We start from the raw sequence: 18,377 nt of genomic DNA, 5'->3' as shown, positions 1-18,377 counted from the left end.
ACGTAAGTTTAAGAGTAAATCCGCTGGAGGATCCCTTTAACTAAATTGCAGGTTTGGTCAGTTGTTTCATATCAAATGCACTGTGCTGTGTGACCATCATAGACTGACCATCTAATACCCTGTCCACACTAGGGATTTTGTACCGATACGAAACTACTTTCGTACCGCAACACCTGTCCACACTAGCAACTATACCGGTACTGTAGCGGTATAACTGTATCAGTACGAAACCCACAAATGTATGGGTTTCGTACCGGTAGAGTATCGGTACTGTAGCGCTTCGCGTAGTGTGGACAGATGAAGCGGCTCTGTATCGATGCAAATATAATGCGCATGCGCAAAGTCACACACCTCAATCGATGTCTTCGCTGAATAAAATAGTGAAGAACGGAGATTCGTTTTCTTTGTTTCTTTCTCAACTGCTCGGTAACCACGGAAACATTTTGCGCACGTGCATTTCAACTACCGTGAAAGAAAACCGCAAACATTTCTCGCTAGTGTGGACAGATGCACTAAACTATACCTGTATACTTTGTATCAATACAGTTATACCACTTTCGTACCGGTATAAGTGTGAACACAGCATAACAGTAGCTGCTATCAACCTCAGCCACTATATCACTAGCAAGCTAGCTATTAACCAAGCTAACGTTAGTTATCTAAGCTATCAGGGGAAAATATTATTGCAAATGTTTTTATTAACAATTATTAAAATTGAAAAGATGACACTCCTTGATCAACTACTTTGTTGGACAGTTACACGCCCGGTGATTGATTTTTGTAAACCAGACATTGAGGTTATGGTCTGTATCTTATGGAGCAGCTTCTTTTGGTTTAGCCAGTTGCTTGTTGGCTAGCTTGCATAGCTAGCTTGTTAGCTTAGGTGTGTTCCAGCCGTGCTATTCCAGCGGCCAGGCTTCACTCTCCCTGCCCCTTTCTCCATTTATGGACCAGCTGAGAGTTAGGTGGAGTCAGCTGCTGCCACGATGGCGATGCCCATAGCCTCCTTATTTGAGTTCCTAGCTAGCTATAGCATGAACAAGCTAGCTATTAACCAAGCTATATCTGCTCTTCAGAAATCCTATGAGTGACGTCACAGAGGCTTTGTCCATTATTTTTATAATCTATGATTTGTACTTGCACTTTTAGAAGGAATGTGTAGAAATGTTACACAAATTGTGTAGCACTCTAGCTCACACATTTTCTATCAATATGTCAGCTGTTTTACACATAGTTATGCATAGTTTTAAAATTAACACGTATTTTTTCACAGCATTCAACACAATGTGTGTCGAGTGATTTGCTTTACACAGCACATAATGTGTTAATATTACACGTTTTTATACATTGTAGCAGTTCATATGAGTGGAGCACAGAAAGATGGCAGGCCAGGATTAAGTTCCACAAAGAAACTATTTATTTTGGGTCTTTTCAGACTTGAGACAAACTCTCACTATCCACGCGCACACACACACCAGTCGTCTTCCACACACTTCCTTCCTCTGCTCTCTCTCTCCTTATATAGGGTGCGGTCACTGGGGAAGCCACACAAACACAGATTAACCAACATCAGGTGCAGTGATTCTGCCACTTGCCTTCCCTGACTCCGCCCTCTGGTCACAGACCAAAGCTTGACCATGCCCTCGCTGCCACATACCCCCACCGCCCGACTCAGGCCAGGCAGCCATCCGGCCTGCAGCCGACCCCCCCCCGACGGGAGAGGAAGTCCGCCACGACCATCTGCACCCCCGGCCTGTGGACCACCTTGAAATTAAAGGGCTGGAGTGCCAGATACCAATGGGTGATCCGCGCGTTGGCATCCTTCATGCGGTGGAGCCACTGGAGGGGCACGTGGTCCAAACAGAGGGTGAAAGAGCGCCCCAGGAGGTAGTAGCGGAGGGCGAGGACCACCCACTTGATCGCCAGGCACTCCTTTTCAATGATGCTGTAGCGCCCCTCATGCACCGACAGCTCCCTGCTTATGTACAGGACAGGGCGGTCCTCCCCCTCCACCTCCTGGGACAGAATGGCCCCCAGCCCTCTGTACGATGCATCCATCTGCAATGTAAAGGGGAGAGAAAAGTCAGGGGAGTGTAACAGTGGCCCCCCACACAGTGCAGCCTTGACCTCAGAGAAAGCCCGCTGGCATTGCTCCATCCACTGGACCGGATCTGGTGCCCCCTTTTTAGTCAGATCAGTCAGTGGGCTGGTGACGTCCAAATAATTAGGTATAAACCTACGATAGTAGCCAGCCAGCCCCAGGAACTGTCTCACCCCCTTTTTGGTCTTGGGCCTCGGGCAGGCCGCAATTGCTGCCATCTTGTTAATTTGGGGATGCACCTGTCCGTTGCCCAAGTGGAAGCCCAGATACCGTACTTCCACCCGCCCAATCGCACACTTCTTCGGGTTGGCTGTGAGACCCGCCCGCCTCAGTGACCCAAGGATGGCCCTCAGGTGTTGTAGGTGCCGCGGCCAGTCATTTCTATAAATAATGATATCATTTAGGTACGCGGCCGCATAGATGGCATGGGGGTGGAGGACCCTATCCATCAGTCGCTGGAACGTAGCGGGCACCCCAAACAGCCCAAAAGGAAGTGTGACAAACTGGTGTAAGCTGAACGGTGTGGAAAAGGTCGTTTTTACTTGGGATAATGGAGTCAAGGGGATCTGCCAATAACCCTTTGTCAAATCTAGTGTCGAGTAAAAGCGAGCCGTGCCTAGTCGATCGAGCAACTCATCAATATGAGGCATTGGGTATGCGTCGAATTTAGACACCGCATTGACTTTTCTATAGTCTACACAGAACCGGACCGACTCGTCGGTCTTGGGTACCAAGACCACCGGGCTGCTCCAGTCACTGTGGGACTCCTCGACGATGCCCATTTCGAGCATGGCCTCGAGTTCTTCCCGAATCACTTTTTTCTTGTGTTCGGGTAGCCTGTAAGGGCGGCTGCACACTACCACCCCCGGGGGCATCTCAATGTAGTGCTCTATGAGGTCGGTGCGGCCGGGCAGGGGCGAAAACACGTCCAAAAACTCGGTCTGCAACTGGGCGACCTCCGTGAGTTGGGTCGGGGAGAGGTGGTCTCCACAAGGGACCGGAGGGGTACTCGATGCCAATGTTCCCTTTTGAACCTCTGGCCCCAGCTCCGCCTTCTCTGGAACCACCGACACCAACACCACGGGGACCTCCTCGTTCCAGAGTTTGAGCAGACTGAGGTGGTAAACCTGTAGCGCCCCACCCCGTCCGTTCACCTCACCTCATAGTCAACATCCCCGATTCGCCATGTGACCTCAAAGGGTCCTTGCCACTTGGTGATTAATTTGGAGCTCGATGTGGGCAACAGTATGAGAACTTTATCTCCCGGTGCAAACTCCCTAAGGCGCGTACCCGTCGTACGGGCGGGTTTGCCATTCTTGGGCCTGCCGCAAATTCTCCTGGGTTAGGTGTGTGAGTGTGTGGAGTTTTGCACGCAGGTCCATAATGTATTGAATTTGATTTTTACTGGGCGAATGTCCCTCCTCCCAGTTTTCTCGCAGCACATCTAGAATGTGGTGCAGCTTACGCCCATATAACAATTCGAATGGGGAGAATCCCGTGGAGGCTTGGGGGACCTCTCGCACTGCAAATAACAAGGGTTCGAGCCATTTATCCCAATTACGTGCGTCCTCACTTATGAATTTTTTAATTATATTTTTGAGGGTGCGATTGAACCGTTCAACTAAACCGTCCGTTTGTGGGTGATAAACGCTGGTGCGGATTGGCTTAATACCTAATAACCCATACAGTTCATTCAGTGTACGTGACATAAACGAGGTGCCTTGGTCAATCAGAATCTCTTTTGGGATTCCAACTCGGGAGATGACGCGGAAGAGCGCTTCTGCAATACTGCATGCTGAGATATTGCGAAGAGGCACTGCTTCCAGGTATCGCGTTGCATAGTCCACCAGAACTAAAATAAAGCGGTACCCTCGTGTTGACCGATCTAATGGCCCGACGAGATCCATCCCAATTCTTTCGAATGGGGTCTCGATTAATGGGAGAGGGCGCAAAGGCGCTTTTGGAATGGCCGCTGGATTTACTAATTGGCATTCGTGGCACGCCGTACACCACCCACCTATGGACATCGCCGCGAATCCCTGGCCAATAGAACCGGGCCATTAGTCGGGCTAGTGTTTTATCCTGCCCTAAGTGTCCAGCCATGGGATTAAAGTGAGCCGCCTGGAATACCAATTCCCGGCGGCTCTTTGGAATCAAAAGCTGCATGACTTGCTCTTTAGTCTGAGTGTCCTGTGTCACTCGGTATAACCTATCCTTCATAATAGAAAAATAGGGGAAGGACGGGGTGGCATTTGGCTGGAGCGTTTGACCATCGATTACTCTCACTTGGTCAAACGCATGCCGCAGAGACTCATCTCGTGATTGCTCTAACGGGAAATCTGCAAGGGATTCCCTGAGAGAGGGAGGAGGAACCTGCTGCTCCTCACTCTGACGCGGAGATGACGTAGATGGCTCTGTGACAGCTGCTCCCACCAAAGCGACACCAGGACCTCCCCCTGCTGAATTACGGCAGGACCCACTCTTCACTAGATGGCTCATTAACTCCCCAAATCCCGGCCAATCAGTCCCCAAAATTATTGAGTGGGTGAGGCGAGGATTCACCGCTGCCTTTACTCTAAATTTTTCCCCTTGGAAAAGAATGTGGACTGACACTAAAGGGTAGCTGTGAACAGCCCCATGCACACACAATACCTTCACCCCCTGTGCTCCCCCCAATGCCTCATCTTGTACCAGGCTTTGGTGAATGGAGGTCTGATTACAGCCAGAGCCCACCAAAGCCTGATATGTATCCCCTTGGATACTCACCGGTATGCGATACGCTCCGGCCCGATCGAGGGCGGCTCCTGGCACGTCAGGGATCCGAACCACCGTGCCCACTTCCATCGCCGAGCACCGCTGTTGGAGGTGGCCCAGCTCCCTGCAGCGCCAGCAAACCGGCCCGGGCTTCCTCTCTGCACCAGCGCTCTGGGGCTCACTCACCTGGGGGAGGGAAGAGACAGACACAGAAGGGAAAAACGGGAGGGCACCGTGGGTACGACAGGCCGGCTGGGGTGGGGCTGGCCCCCGCCTCTGCGGTGGGGGAACGGGGTGAGGACAAGACACAGGAGGAGAGAGGGAGAGAGAGAGAGAAGAGGGAAGAAGAGGATGTCCACTGTCCTGCCATCGGAACAGCCGCCAAATGGTCCTCTGCCAACTCGATGGCCTGATCCAGCGACGCCGGGCGGTGGCACTGGACCCACTCCACAGTTCCCTCTGGTAGGCGGGCGATGAACTGCTCCAGTACCACCTGATCGATGATCCCCTCGGCGTCGTGGTTGTCGGCCCTCAACCACCGCCAGCAGGCGTCCCGAAGCTGCTGGCCAAACGCGAACGGCCAGCCGACTTCCTCCAGACACAGAGCATGGAAGTGCTGTCGCTGTTGTTCAGGGGTGCGCCCCACCCGCTGGAGGACGGCCCGGCGAAGGTCCGCATAGACCAGCCGGCGATCCGCGGGGAGCTGTAGCATGGCCAGCTGCACCTCGTCTGTTAGCAGGGGGAGGAGGCGCGCCGCGCGCTGTTCCACCGGCCAGCCCGAGGCCTCTGCTGCCTGCTCGAAGGGCGTGAGGAAGGCCTTGGGGTCGTCATGTGGGCCCATCTTAGTGAGGGTAAGGGGAGAAGGGCCCGCGGCGGTGGAGGTGGTGGACCCCGCCAACACAAGGAGGTGCCGGAACGCCTGTCGGTCTTCCTGCTGCGCCAGCACCAGGGCCTCGAACTGGTGCTCCTGCTCCTTTCAGAGGGTGACTAGCAACTGGTGCTGGCTCTGCTGGGCCGTGGCGAGGGCGTGGACCAGGTCCGCGAAGGGGGAGGACTCCATGGGGCTGTTCTTCCTGTGCTCGAATTTCCCGGGTTCTGGCACCACTGTAGCAGTTCGTATGGGTGGAGCACAGAAAGACAGCAGGCCAGGATGAAGTTCCACAAAGAAACTCTTTATTTTGGGTCTTTTCAGACTTGAGACAAACTCTCACTATCCACGCACACACACACACACACACACCAGTCGTCTGGTTGGGGAGAGAGCTTCCTTCCTCTGCTCTCTCTCTCTCCTTATATAGGGTGCGGTCACTGGGGAAGCCACACAAACACAGATTAACCAACATCAGGTGCAGTGATTCTGCCACTTATCTTCCCTGACTCCGCCCTCCGGTCACAGACCGACGCTTGACCATGCTCCCGCTGCCACACACATCTTCATGTTAACCTTCCTGACACATTCACTGGGTTAAAATCATTTACACAGTGTCTCAATTAACTCAACAAGCTTTTTTTGAAACATGTTGCTGGCATCTAATTCAACATGAGCATATATTTTTCAAAAACAATACAAATTTTCAGTTTCAATATTTGATATGTTGTCTTTGTACTATTTTCAGTGAAATATAGGGTTTCCATGATTTTGCAAAAAAAAAAAAATCGCTTTCTGTTTTTTATTAATGTTTTACACAGCATCCCAACTTTTTTTTGGCATTGGGCTTGTAAACGGTGGAACACAATAAAGCAAAGGTAAAAGGACTACACATGACACCATCGTGCAAAAGCTTATCACAACAAAGAGCTTGTCCTTATCCAGTGAAAACCAAGCAAATGAAAGGAATTTGATCATTATCTGTGTTAGCATCTGTCTCAACTTGTTATATCACCAGAGCCCGAGGACTTGTTACTTCTAAGTAAGAATAATTTATTTAGATGATGAATGCAGCTGAAACATGAAATATAAAACCTGGCATTTTGTATAGGTTACTTCCTCAACCTTTGCTACCATTCCCATATAATACATTATGGCAGTTATGATTATTTCAAATATCTTTGTAGGTGAGCAGTAATGTAAGTTAGATTAAACGTCTTGTGCAGTTTTACAGACCAAGGAAGGTTTATACTGAGACAGAGGTAGAATTTGCTTCCTGAAACCCATCCTGACCCTTTGGAGAAGGGTCGTGATCTGACCTGATATCTGTGTAAATTTCATCAGCAGTATTCTCTCTGAATACAGGCTGTTTTATTGTGTTGTTACATCAATATTTAAAAATTACACGTGTCAGATTTGTATGCATTTAAATAATTGTTTCAGAGACATGAAAACTGTATTTGGTTTTTCCTATGGAGCCATGACTTAAGGTGCAACCACCTATAAGGCTGTGTTTTTAAATCCTGAGCCTGGATCCTAAAAAAACAAAGTGATATACAATAAGTGAAAATGCACATCCAGATAAAGCAACAACAGCGGCTGAACATTTTCAGTGAAAATGAAAACATTCTTTTAAATACAAGGCAATTCAAGGGAATTCAAAGGAGACAAGCAGCATGCATCAGCTATAAAAAAATAGAGGAAAATCAAGCCTGAACAACATTTTGTAATTGCCCTTTATGCACCAATATTGCACAACTTCAGATAAGAACTTTCATTATTTTTACTACTGCATACTTCAATGGAGATACAGTACTGACATTTTTATTATTCAAAGCTTGTATTGTGAAAGGAAAACCTCAGGGGGGAAAAAAACCTAATGCATCAACATGAAAGGAGAAAACAACTTCTGCAGACTGTACCATAAGATAATGATCCTCTTAACTCCTGGTTCTCAAAGACTCTCTGGGGTCCAGTAAGAACTGTTAGAGGGCCGAGATTTTTCTGTTAGTCGGCTTTACTGCTGAACCGAATTTAATTTGTGTAATCAAAACCCCCAAAATAGAGTAAGGCTTATGAATAATGTCAACTTCAATCAAACACCAGGTTTTTTTTTTTTTTTAATGTGTTCTATGAATAGAAAGTTTGGGAATAAAAAATAAATATATGGCTCAAATAAATGGCCAGCATATTATTGTACACACATAAACAATAACACTGATGTTTTTCCTCCTTTCTTTTATTACAGGCATATTATTTCTGCACATACAGAACAACGGGATAGATTAAACAGAGACAAACAATAAAAACAACAGTAATAAGAGTGATTTTTTTTTTTAAATAACCACAATTCAAAGGTTATTTACAAATGGTATTACTCTTCCAATTTATTTTTTGGGTTATTGTTGAGATTGAGAGATATACACTACCGTTCAAAAGTTCGGGGTCACCCAGACAATTTTGTGTTTTCCATGAAAAGTCACACTTTTATTTACCACCATAAGTTGTAAAATGAGTAGAAAATATAGTCAAGACATTTTTCTGGCCATTTTGAGCATTTAATCGACCCCACAAATGTGATGCTCCAGAAACTCAGGCCTTGTCCACACGGCAACGGATTCAGGTGAATCTGATAAAATTGTTTATCGTTTCGGCATGGCGTCCACACGGCACCGGTGTTTTGGGTGCCCCAAAATGAAATCTTTTGAGAACGGGTTCCAGAGTGAAAAAATCTGGCAACGGCGCCGTTGCGAAGTCGTCTGGATGAGTAGAACGGATTTGTTTACGATGACGTCACAACCACATGACTGTCAGTGCTTCACGCCGGGTAGAAGTGTAACGAACTCGATGCGAGTTGTCAACAAATCCTATAACTTGGTTCATGAAACGCACTTACAAAATATTTTCACTGTGAGTATTTATTGTGTAATGGTGCAAAGTGAGAGAGAGAGAGAGAGAGAGAGAGAGAGAGAGAGAGAGAATAGCCCTTAGGGCAGAGTCTTTAGTCCAAACACTGCGGAAACAGTACCAAACCGCGCACCGCCCGTGCGCTTTCCAAAAACAAAAACAATCCTGCCAGCAAACATAGGGAAAAAAAAAGGAGCGATCTCACCTCTTCAGATGTTGGTTTAAGTCCGACAATACATTCCTCAAAAAGGGCGTAGAAGAACAAAGTAATCCATCAACGTGTAGCATTCAATTTATTCCGGACCATTAAAGAATTCTGGAGGATATCAGAATGTTGGCGTACCGGCTTCCATCTACCCCCATTCATTCCTCTTTCCGCGTCTTTCGTTTTACGCTACTGATTAATAATCAAAACTTTATGTGGCTGATGCTACAGAAGAAGGGGTTTATGCGCATGCGTCTACTTCTTCTATTGTTCTGGTGTCTCCGATGGGACCATCTTACAGCGCACATAATGGTGTGGCATGTGTATTGCATCGTTTTCAGCAAGCGTTGCGTTGCCATATGAACCTGAAATTTTACTGATCCATTGCCCATGTGGACGCGATATTTAAAAAAAAAAATCTCGTTGCCGTTGTTGTGTGGATGTAGCCTCAATCTGCTCAAAGGAAGGTCAGTTTTATAGCTTCTCTAAAGAGCTAAACTGTTTTCAGCTGTGCTAACATGATTGTACAAGGGTTTTCTAATCATCCATTAGCCTTCTGAGGCAATGAGCAAACACATTGTACCATTAGAACACTGGAGTGAGAGTTGCTGGAAATGGGCCTCTATACACCTATGTAGATATTGCACCAAAAACCAGACATTTGCAGCTAGAACAGTCATTTACCACATTAGCAATGTATAGAGTGGATTTCTGATTAGTTTAAAGTGATCTGCATTGAAAAGAACAGTGTTTTTCTTTCAAAAATAAGGACATTTCAAAGTGACCCCAAACTTTTGAACGGTAGTGTAATTACAACTTCAAATCAGAAAAAGTTGGGATGGCATGGAAAAATACAAATAAAAAAGAAAGCAGTGATTTTTAAATTTACTCTAACTTGTATTTCATTGCAGACAGTATGAACCCAAGATATTTTGTGTTTTGTCTTGTCAACTTCATTTAATTTGTTAATGTATATCCATTCCTCTGTTTCAGGCCTGCAACACATTCCAAAAGAAGTTGGGACGGGGGCAATTTAGGGCTAGTAATGAGGTAAAACAATTAAATAATAATGTGATTTGAAACAGGTGATGTCAACAGGTAATTGTAATCATGATTTGGGATAGGCTCCAGCTTGCCTGCGACCCTGTAGAACAGGATAAAGTGGCTAGAGATAATGAGATGAGATAATGAGATGTTGTGAGAAGGAATGGCAACATTATCAAGTGGTAAATACTTTGCTGTCTCAACTTTTTTTTAAATGTGTTGTAAGAATCAAAATTTAAATGTGTTGATTTTGGGGAAAAAAACAAAACAGTAAAATTCATGAAGTAAAACATCAATGTGTTGCTTTATTGTTTCAAATACAGGTCAAAGATTCATTATCACAAATTATCACATCATTATTTTCAGTTTTAATTTCAATTTCAACATACCGTCCCAGCTTGTTCTGATTTGGGGTTGTACATTATGTGTTTAAAACCATCAAGAACTAATCAGTTAATCATCCATCCATATCATGTAAATTGGCACTCCTGTCTATGAGTTTCATCTGGCTGGTGGTACCTATTGGTCTTCACTGACGTAGTCTGAACAATCAGTTTGTCCCTTGTGAAAAATACTGACATTAAACTCACCATCTGTTCAAAAATGGTTGGTGAGTTTGACATAGATGGTGTCCTTTATTCGTTTTTTTCTGTCCAGAATGTATATTTTGTTGTTTGCAAAGAAAAAAATGGCTTCTAAATACAACAGGAACCATGTATGATTCAACCTTAGATGGCAAGTCAACATAAGCAAGAAAAGAAAAAGAATAGAGTTGAATATTGTACTAGTTCAGACTGCACAAAATATATCAACAAGGGTAAACAATTATTTACAGTGGTTTTGGAAAATATTCAGCCCTCTTCATTTTTTGCACACTTTACTGTATATTAGAGTTACAGTGTTTTATTTTTATCAACTCTTTTCCATCCATTCATTATCCATAACCGCTTATCCTGTGCAGGGTTGCAGGCAAGCTGGAGCCTATCCCAGCTGACTACGGGCGAGAGGCGGGGTACACCCTGGACAAGTCGCCAGGTCATCACAGGGCTGACACATATGGTCCTTTTCCACTACCCTTTTTCAGCTCGCTTCAGCTCACTTCAGCCCGACACGGCTTGCGTTTCGACTACCAAAAAACAGCACGACTCGGCTCGCTTCAGCCCTGCTTAGCCCCTAAAACTCGCACCGTTTTGGAGTGGGGCTGAAGCGAGCCAAACCGTGCCGAGTGAGGCTGGGGGCGTGAGCAGACACTCCCCTGTGCACTGATTGGTGAGGAAGAGTGTCCTCACATGCCCACACACGCCCCGCGAGCACGCTGGGATCTGTAAACACCGCAAACCCGGAAGAAGAATAATTACTTATTACGAGAATTTCTGAAGCCTTATGCGCCTCGCCTCATCTATACGCTCTTGCCAGTATCTGTTGGCGTTGTCGGTGACAACAAGCCACAGCACCAAGACCAGCAACACTAACGACTCCATGTCCTCCATGTTTATTGTTTACTATCCGGGTCGTGAGACTACCGCTTAAAAGATCACTGAATCAGTGACATACAGAGCATCGTGGACGAGTTCGCGGAGCGCAAGGCTCGTCATATGCCCTTCAAATAATGCGCGCAGTAGGCTATTGATGTTTTATTATGAGCCATGTACAGTATGTCGCCTAATGTTTTTTTGTTTCTGAGTTACATGTTCGTTTGAAGGACTTAATGTACAAAATAACATAGTTGCACCCCGTAGTGTTGAAATTGGTAAACACAGTGCATTCAGTGAGGTTTGCACCGCCCTCCTTTTATTTCTGACTCTTCCTGTCACCGTTGCAACCTCTGAGCGCTCATTCGTATGCCCTTCAAATAATGTGCGCAGTAATAGGCTATTGATGTTTTATTATGAGCCATGTACAGTATCCTAATGTTTTTTGTTTCTGAGTTACATGTTCGTTTGAAGGACTTGATGTACTAAATAACATAGTTGCACCCGGTAGTGTTGAAATTGGTAAACACCGCAGTTGCGGACATTTTGTAGCCTAAAATGATGTTATGATAAGCTTTAATAAAGGGCCCGGTCATTTGCCCCGCCCCCGGCCCGGCTCTGACTTGTTCCGCCACTGTCACTGATGTCACTGTTTGCGCTGCTTAACGACAACACGTGACGTCCACCCACTATCGCTAACTCCACCCAATGTGTCCACCCACTTCCAGCCAGCACGGTTCAGCGCGGTTGTAGTCGAAATGCAACTCCAACAGCCCGACTCAGCTCGACTCGGCACGGCACGGCTCAGCCGCGTTTGTAGTGGAAAAGCGGCAATAGACACAGACAACCATTCACACTCACATTCACACCTACGGTCAATTTAGAGTCACCAGTTAACCTAACCTGCATGTCTTTGGACTGTGGGGGAAACCGGAGCACCCGGAGGAAACCCACGCAGACACGGGGAGAACATGCAAACTCCACACAGAAAGGCCCCTGTCGGCCACGGGGCTCGAACCCAAAACCTTCTTGCTGTGAGGCGACAGTGCTAACCACCACACCACCCCATCAGCTCTTTTGTGTGTGGATTCTATATCAATGGAAGAAAATTACTATATTATTGCTATCTATAGTAATGATTAGGAAAGACTTACTTGGTTTTAGCGGGTCTAAATTTATACTGATGGTTTTTTTTTAAAACACTTTTTTTCCCCCCATGTTGTCATTGTTGGTGCATGTTGGAATGGTCACTGCATTATTTATATTAGAAAACAAATTAGATGAATTAGAAAATGAAATATGTTTTGGTTAGTGATAAAGGACAAATGAGCTATGAACAATTCAGGATCTGCCTTTAATGGTGAGGTGTCAGAAAACCCCAGGAGGATCTTCAGTAAACATTGTATGAGGATGTTCGGTAAATATTATTTCAACCGCAGCAGCACACAACCCCAGACATACGGTAGATGTTTTACTTCAGAAAGGGCACCAAAATACATGTCCAGCATCATCATGTATACAGTCCACTGCAGTGAGGAATATCTTGATTTGTACAGAGTATACAGGAGAAAATCTTCAAATCAGGAAACACGTTCTGAACACAGATGGTTTAAAGGAGGAGCGTACTGAGCTATGTCAAATTGCAACAACCCATCTCTAAAGCATGGGGGAGCTCTGCAACACCATGTCTGACTTCCTTATAATAGCAATCTGGTTTATTTATCCCAGACCTTCAGGTCTGTTCACACCTCCAGACCCTGGTATCAGTGATAACCTCATGATATCACAGATATAAATTCCACAGTGTGTCAATTTGTCCACCACCAACAGAGCTGATAATGATACACGCACAGTTTGTCCAATTTTAAACTTGGTTTTCAGCAGGATATTGTTAGTGATTCTTTTATTTTGGAAAAACAAAAGAATAAACATGACTAGTAGTTAGTTAGCTCTTCAAGCCCCGGGATGGGCAAAGGGCTGCAAGTTCTCTCCATCTTCCTCTGTCGGCTGCAAGAAACTCTAGTGAACTCCACTGAATGTTATGTCTGTTGAGATTTTCTTTAAATGTGGGTCTCCGTGTCTTTTTTGGAGGTCTTCTCAGGCATTTTCCACCTCTTGGAGTCCAGACAAGTGCAGTTTTCGATGTCCTGCTGTCTGGAAGTCTTAAAATATGGCCAGCAATATGACGTAGTCTCCATTCTGTGACAATGTCATATAAGTCCCTCATGCTTGTGAGTCCGAAGAACTACGGTACTTCATTGGTGATGTGGTCTGTCCAGTTGGTCAACCCAGCAGTGTTGTAGTCAAGTCACTAAACCTCGAGTCCGAATCCAGTCTTGAGTCCCCAGTGTGCAAGTGCGAGTCGTTAAAGAAAATTTCAAGTAGAGTCCACTATTGATCCGAGTCGAGTCTGAGAACAAGACTCCAACCGCACCATTTGATGGTGGCTGTTGTTGCCTTTATGTGAAACCATCTCTTGCCGCTTTTCCACTACCAACGCGGCTGAGTTGGGCTGAGCCGTGCCGTGCTGAGTTGGGCTGAGTCGAGCTGAGTAGGGCTGTTGGAGTTGCATTTCGACTACAACCGCGCTGAACTGTGCTGGCTGGAAGTGGGTGGACACATTGGGTGGAGTTAGCGAAAGTGGGTGGACGTCACGTGATGTCGTTAGGCGGCGCAAACAGTGACATCAGTGATCTTTTAAGCGGTAGTCTCACGCCCCGGATAGTAAACAATAAACATGGAGGACATGGAGTCGTTAGTGTTGCTGGTCTTGGTGCTGTGGCTTGTTGTCACCGACAACGCCAACAGATACTGGCAAGAGCGTATAGATGAGGCGAGGCGCATAAGGCTTCAGAAATTCTCATAATTCGTAATTCTTCTTCTTCCGGGTTTATGGTGTTTACAGATCCCAGCGTGCTCGCGGGGCGTGTGTGGGCATGTGAGGACACTCTTCCTCACCAATCAGTGCACAGGGGAGTGTCTGCTCACGCCCCCAGCCTCACTCGGCTCGGTTTGGCTCGCTTCAGCCCTACTCCAAAACCGTGTGAGATTTGGGTGTTAAGCAGGGCTGAAGCAAGCTGAGTCGTGCTGCTCTAAGGTAGTCGAAACGCGAGCCATGTCGGGCTGAAGTGAGCTGAAGTGAGCTGAAAAAGGGTAGTGGAAAAGGGCCATCTGCTACTGTGTTGGACTAATGTCACTGCTTGACTGCCCTGTTTTAGTTAATAGGCTACAGATAAAAAGCTTGTTCATCGCTCAGCAAGCCCCGCTATCAACAGAGCAATGAACATAGCATGTCACTGACTTCTCTGGGTGGAGTCTTGCCAAATGACGATTGAAGTTCGAGGTTGTCCCCGTTGTCTTCTCAATAGTTCTTCTACACATGGAACACATAGCAGTGCATTTTTTCCCACTGCACGAGAAGTCTGTATAAGCAAAGTGGACAATCCTAGGGGCTTCTCTCCAGGCATTTTAGCACCATTAATGTTAGTTTGTTCCTGAACATGATGTATGAACAGGTAACTGTGCCTTCTTTTGCATGAAATTAGTATAGAATTAATGTAGATATAAATATATTATGCCAAATTATTATGGCATGTTACAAAAAATAAAGAAAAAATCTGAGTCCTTGTCTCCAATTTATGAGTTCGAATACAGTTAATGTACGAGTCCGAGTCATCAGTACTCAAGTCCAAGTCGAGTCACGAGTCCTTAAAATTAGGGCAACAGTCAGACTTGAGTCCGAGTCCTGGACTCCAGTACTACAAGCCTGATACCTAGAATTTTTCGAAGGCACCTTATATGAAACATATTTAACTTCTGAAGCATTTTCACTGTCATTTTCCAAGTTTCACCAGTATAAATAGCTGTAGGTACAACTATTGCAAGATACAGTCTAACTTTGTTAGAGATACCAAATGATTTGGATGATTGTAGTCGGTTAAAAGCTGTGGTTGGTTTACCAAGTCGGCACTTTAGACCTGTCTTTGCATCGCCATCTTTTGAAAAGTTACTACCTAAATATGTGAATTGGTCTACTTCTTCAACTGGTGTTCCATCTATTAATATAGGCGTGTCTTCATTTGTAATGATCTTCTGGACTTTCGTTTTTTTCTACAGTACATTGATGCAAAGACCAACCTTCTCTGCATTTTCTTCTCGGCTATTAGTCATTATCTGTAGCTCTCGACGCTGCTCAGCTAAGAGAGCAATGTCATCTGCGAAATCCTAAACATGACTAAAATATTAATATTAAGACGATGCAGACACAACACAAAAGCTCCTCACCCAAATCTGCTTTGAGATGTTGGCAGACTCAGTGTATGTCTCATTGCACACTCTTAGAAAAAAGTCTCTCATGGGTTGTGGGGATGGTTAAAGGTTCTAGCTTCCTCAAGAAATGCTATACGGAACCTTTTATTAAAGGGAAACCATGTGTTGTAAGGTTGTATATACTTTCTAAAGTGCAGGAAACAGCCTGAGCACGATTGGAAAACATTTGTGGTTTTGGAAGGTCAGGGCATGTAAAATAGGTGGATGTTTGCCACAAGATGGCACCAACGACCCACAATTTGACACACGTTCACTGACACAACATTCAAAATGTATCCTCTTCATACCTATTATGTATGTCCACACCTGACCAGTCACACCCATGTGCGTGTTGAACGTCCAATTCCAGATTTAGTACCCCCTTTGCTGTTAATAATCTCCACTCTTCTGGGAGGGGTTTCCACTAGATTTCAGAACGTGGATGTGGGGATTTGTGCTCATTCAGCCTCAAAACATTAGTGAGGTTGGGTACTGATGTTGTGCAAAAAGGCCCAACATGTAGTGTCGCATTTCAGTTTGGCCCAAAGGTGTTGAGTTGAGGTCAGAGATCTGTGCAGGCCAATTGAGTTCTTCCACTCCAAACTTGTCAAACCATGTCTTCATGGAGTTTGCTTTGTGCACAGAGGCATTGTCCTGCGGGAACAGATTTGAGCCCCTTAATTCCAGTGAAGGGCGGCACGGTGGTGTAGTGGTTAGCGCTGTCGCCTCACAGCAAGAAGGTCCTGGGTTCAAGCCCCGTGGCCGGCGAGGGCCTTTCTGTGCGGAGTTTGCATGTTCTCCCCGTGTCCGCGTGGGTTTCCTCTGGGTGCTCTGGTTTCCCCCACAGTCCAAAGACATGCAGGTTAGGTTAACTGGTGACTCTAAATTGACCGTAGGTGTGAATGGTTGTCTGTGTCTATGTGTCAGCCCTGTGATGACCTGGCGACTTGTCCAGGGTGTATCCCACCTTTCGCCCGTAGTCAGCTGGGATAGGCTCCAGCTCGCCTGCGACCCTGTAGAACAGGATAAAGCGGCTAGAGATAATGAGATGAGATGAGTTCCAGTGAAGGGAAATTGTAATGCCACAGACATTTTTGGCAACAGTTTGGAGAAGGCTGACAAACGGCTGTGATGGTCAGATGTCCACATGCTTTTGAAACTAAGGCTCAAGTTTGAGCTTTTTCACCTAGTCCCATTAAAGCTTATACAACACCATACTGGACTTATAAAAATCCAAGCACACTTAAAACAACTAATTATTTTCACAAGTAATTATATTATCAAATAACCACATAAATTATGAAAAAAAAAACATTTTACTCAGCCATTATTAAGGCTCGGAGAATGGATTTAATCTGGGATAGGTTAATGTAGTTAATGTTAATTATTTAAATTATACAAACTAAATTGGCAGTTGTTCATCATGAATTGTTCGAAATCATTACGACAATGGAGAGACTGAGCTGTGATTTTAAGCTCATCATCAACATCATCATCAAAAATGAATTTACCTTACAGTGTGTGTTTATTTTATTTTATTTTAATTGACCAGACTGTTACTAGACTGTATAGTTCGTTGCTCATTACCTCTGCCAACTTTGTTGGACGAGGTTGTTTTCTCCCCCATTTGTTTGTTTTGCTTGTTTGTTCCCAACATAACCGGAAGGAGACCATGGCCTAATGGCTAGCGAAGCAGCTTTGGCACCAAAATGTTGCCAGTTCAATTCCCTGGACCAGCAGGAATGGCTGAAGTACCCTTGAGCAAGGCATCTAACCCCAGGCTGCTCTGGATATGTTGTATGTCGCTCTGGATACGAGTGTTTGCTAAATGCCTGCAATGTAATATAACTCAATGTCATGATCAATTTTTGAGGAAAGGTGGGCTGTGGGCCACAGAACAAGTGATTACATTTTGATGCAATTCCAGATATGTGTGTGAATTCAGGATATTCCAATATGTGTCATGGCAGAGGTATACACTTTACCAAGTGCCCTTCAAGTTGATAATATTGTTAATGCTGACATGTCTTTGGGGTACCACAAGCTGTCTTCAAGTCCCTGGAACTGTACTGGAGGAATGAACATTCTTCCATCCATCAGCCGTAACTGCCTATCCTGTGCAGGGTTAGGGCCAGCTGGAGCCTATCTCAGTTGACTATGGGCAAGATACACCCTGGACAAGTCATCAGGTAATCACAGGGCTGACACATACAGACAAACAACCATTCACACTCACATTCACACCTACGGTCAATTTAGAGCCACCAGTTAACCTAACCTGCATGTCTTTGGACTGTGGGGGAAACCGGAGCACCCGGAGAAAACCCATGCAGACAACATGCAAACTCCACACAGAAAGGCCCCTGTCCACCACTGGGCTTGAACCCGAACCTTCTTGCTGTGAGGCGACAGTGCTAACCACTACACCACCGAATGAACATTCTTCCAAAAGATATTCCCTCGGCTGGTGTTTTGATGGTGGTCTTTCAGAGTGCTCTCTAACACTAAAATTCAATAGACAGGTGTTCACTTGGATTGCGATCTCATGACTATGAAGGCCATAGCATGATTTACATCATTTCATAGTCATCAAACCATTCAGCAAGCCCTTGAGCCCTGTGTATATGGGGGCCTTGGCATCCTGGAGGAGACCATTCCGATCAAATGTTTCATGAAGTCAGAATAACTTTGTAATTATTTTCATTGACTCTTCATTTT

The sequence above is a fragment of the Neoarius graeffei genome, chromosome 28 (assembly GCF_027579695.1).
Source record: "Neoarius graeffei isolate fNeoGra1 chromosome 28, fNeoGra1.pri, whole genome shotgun sequence".
NCBI lineage: Eukaryota > Metazoa > Chordata > Actinopteri > Siluriformes > Ariidae > Neoarius > Neoarius graeffei.
Note: the sequence above shows the minus strand (reverse complement) of the source record.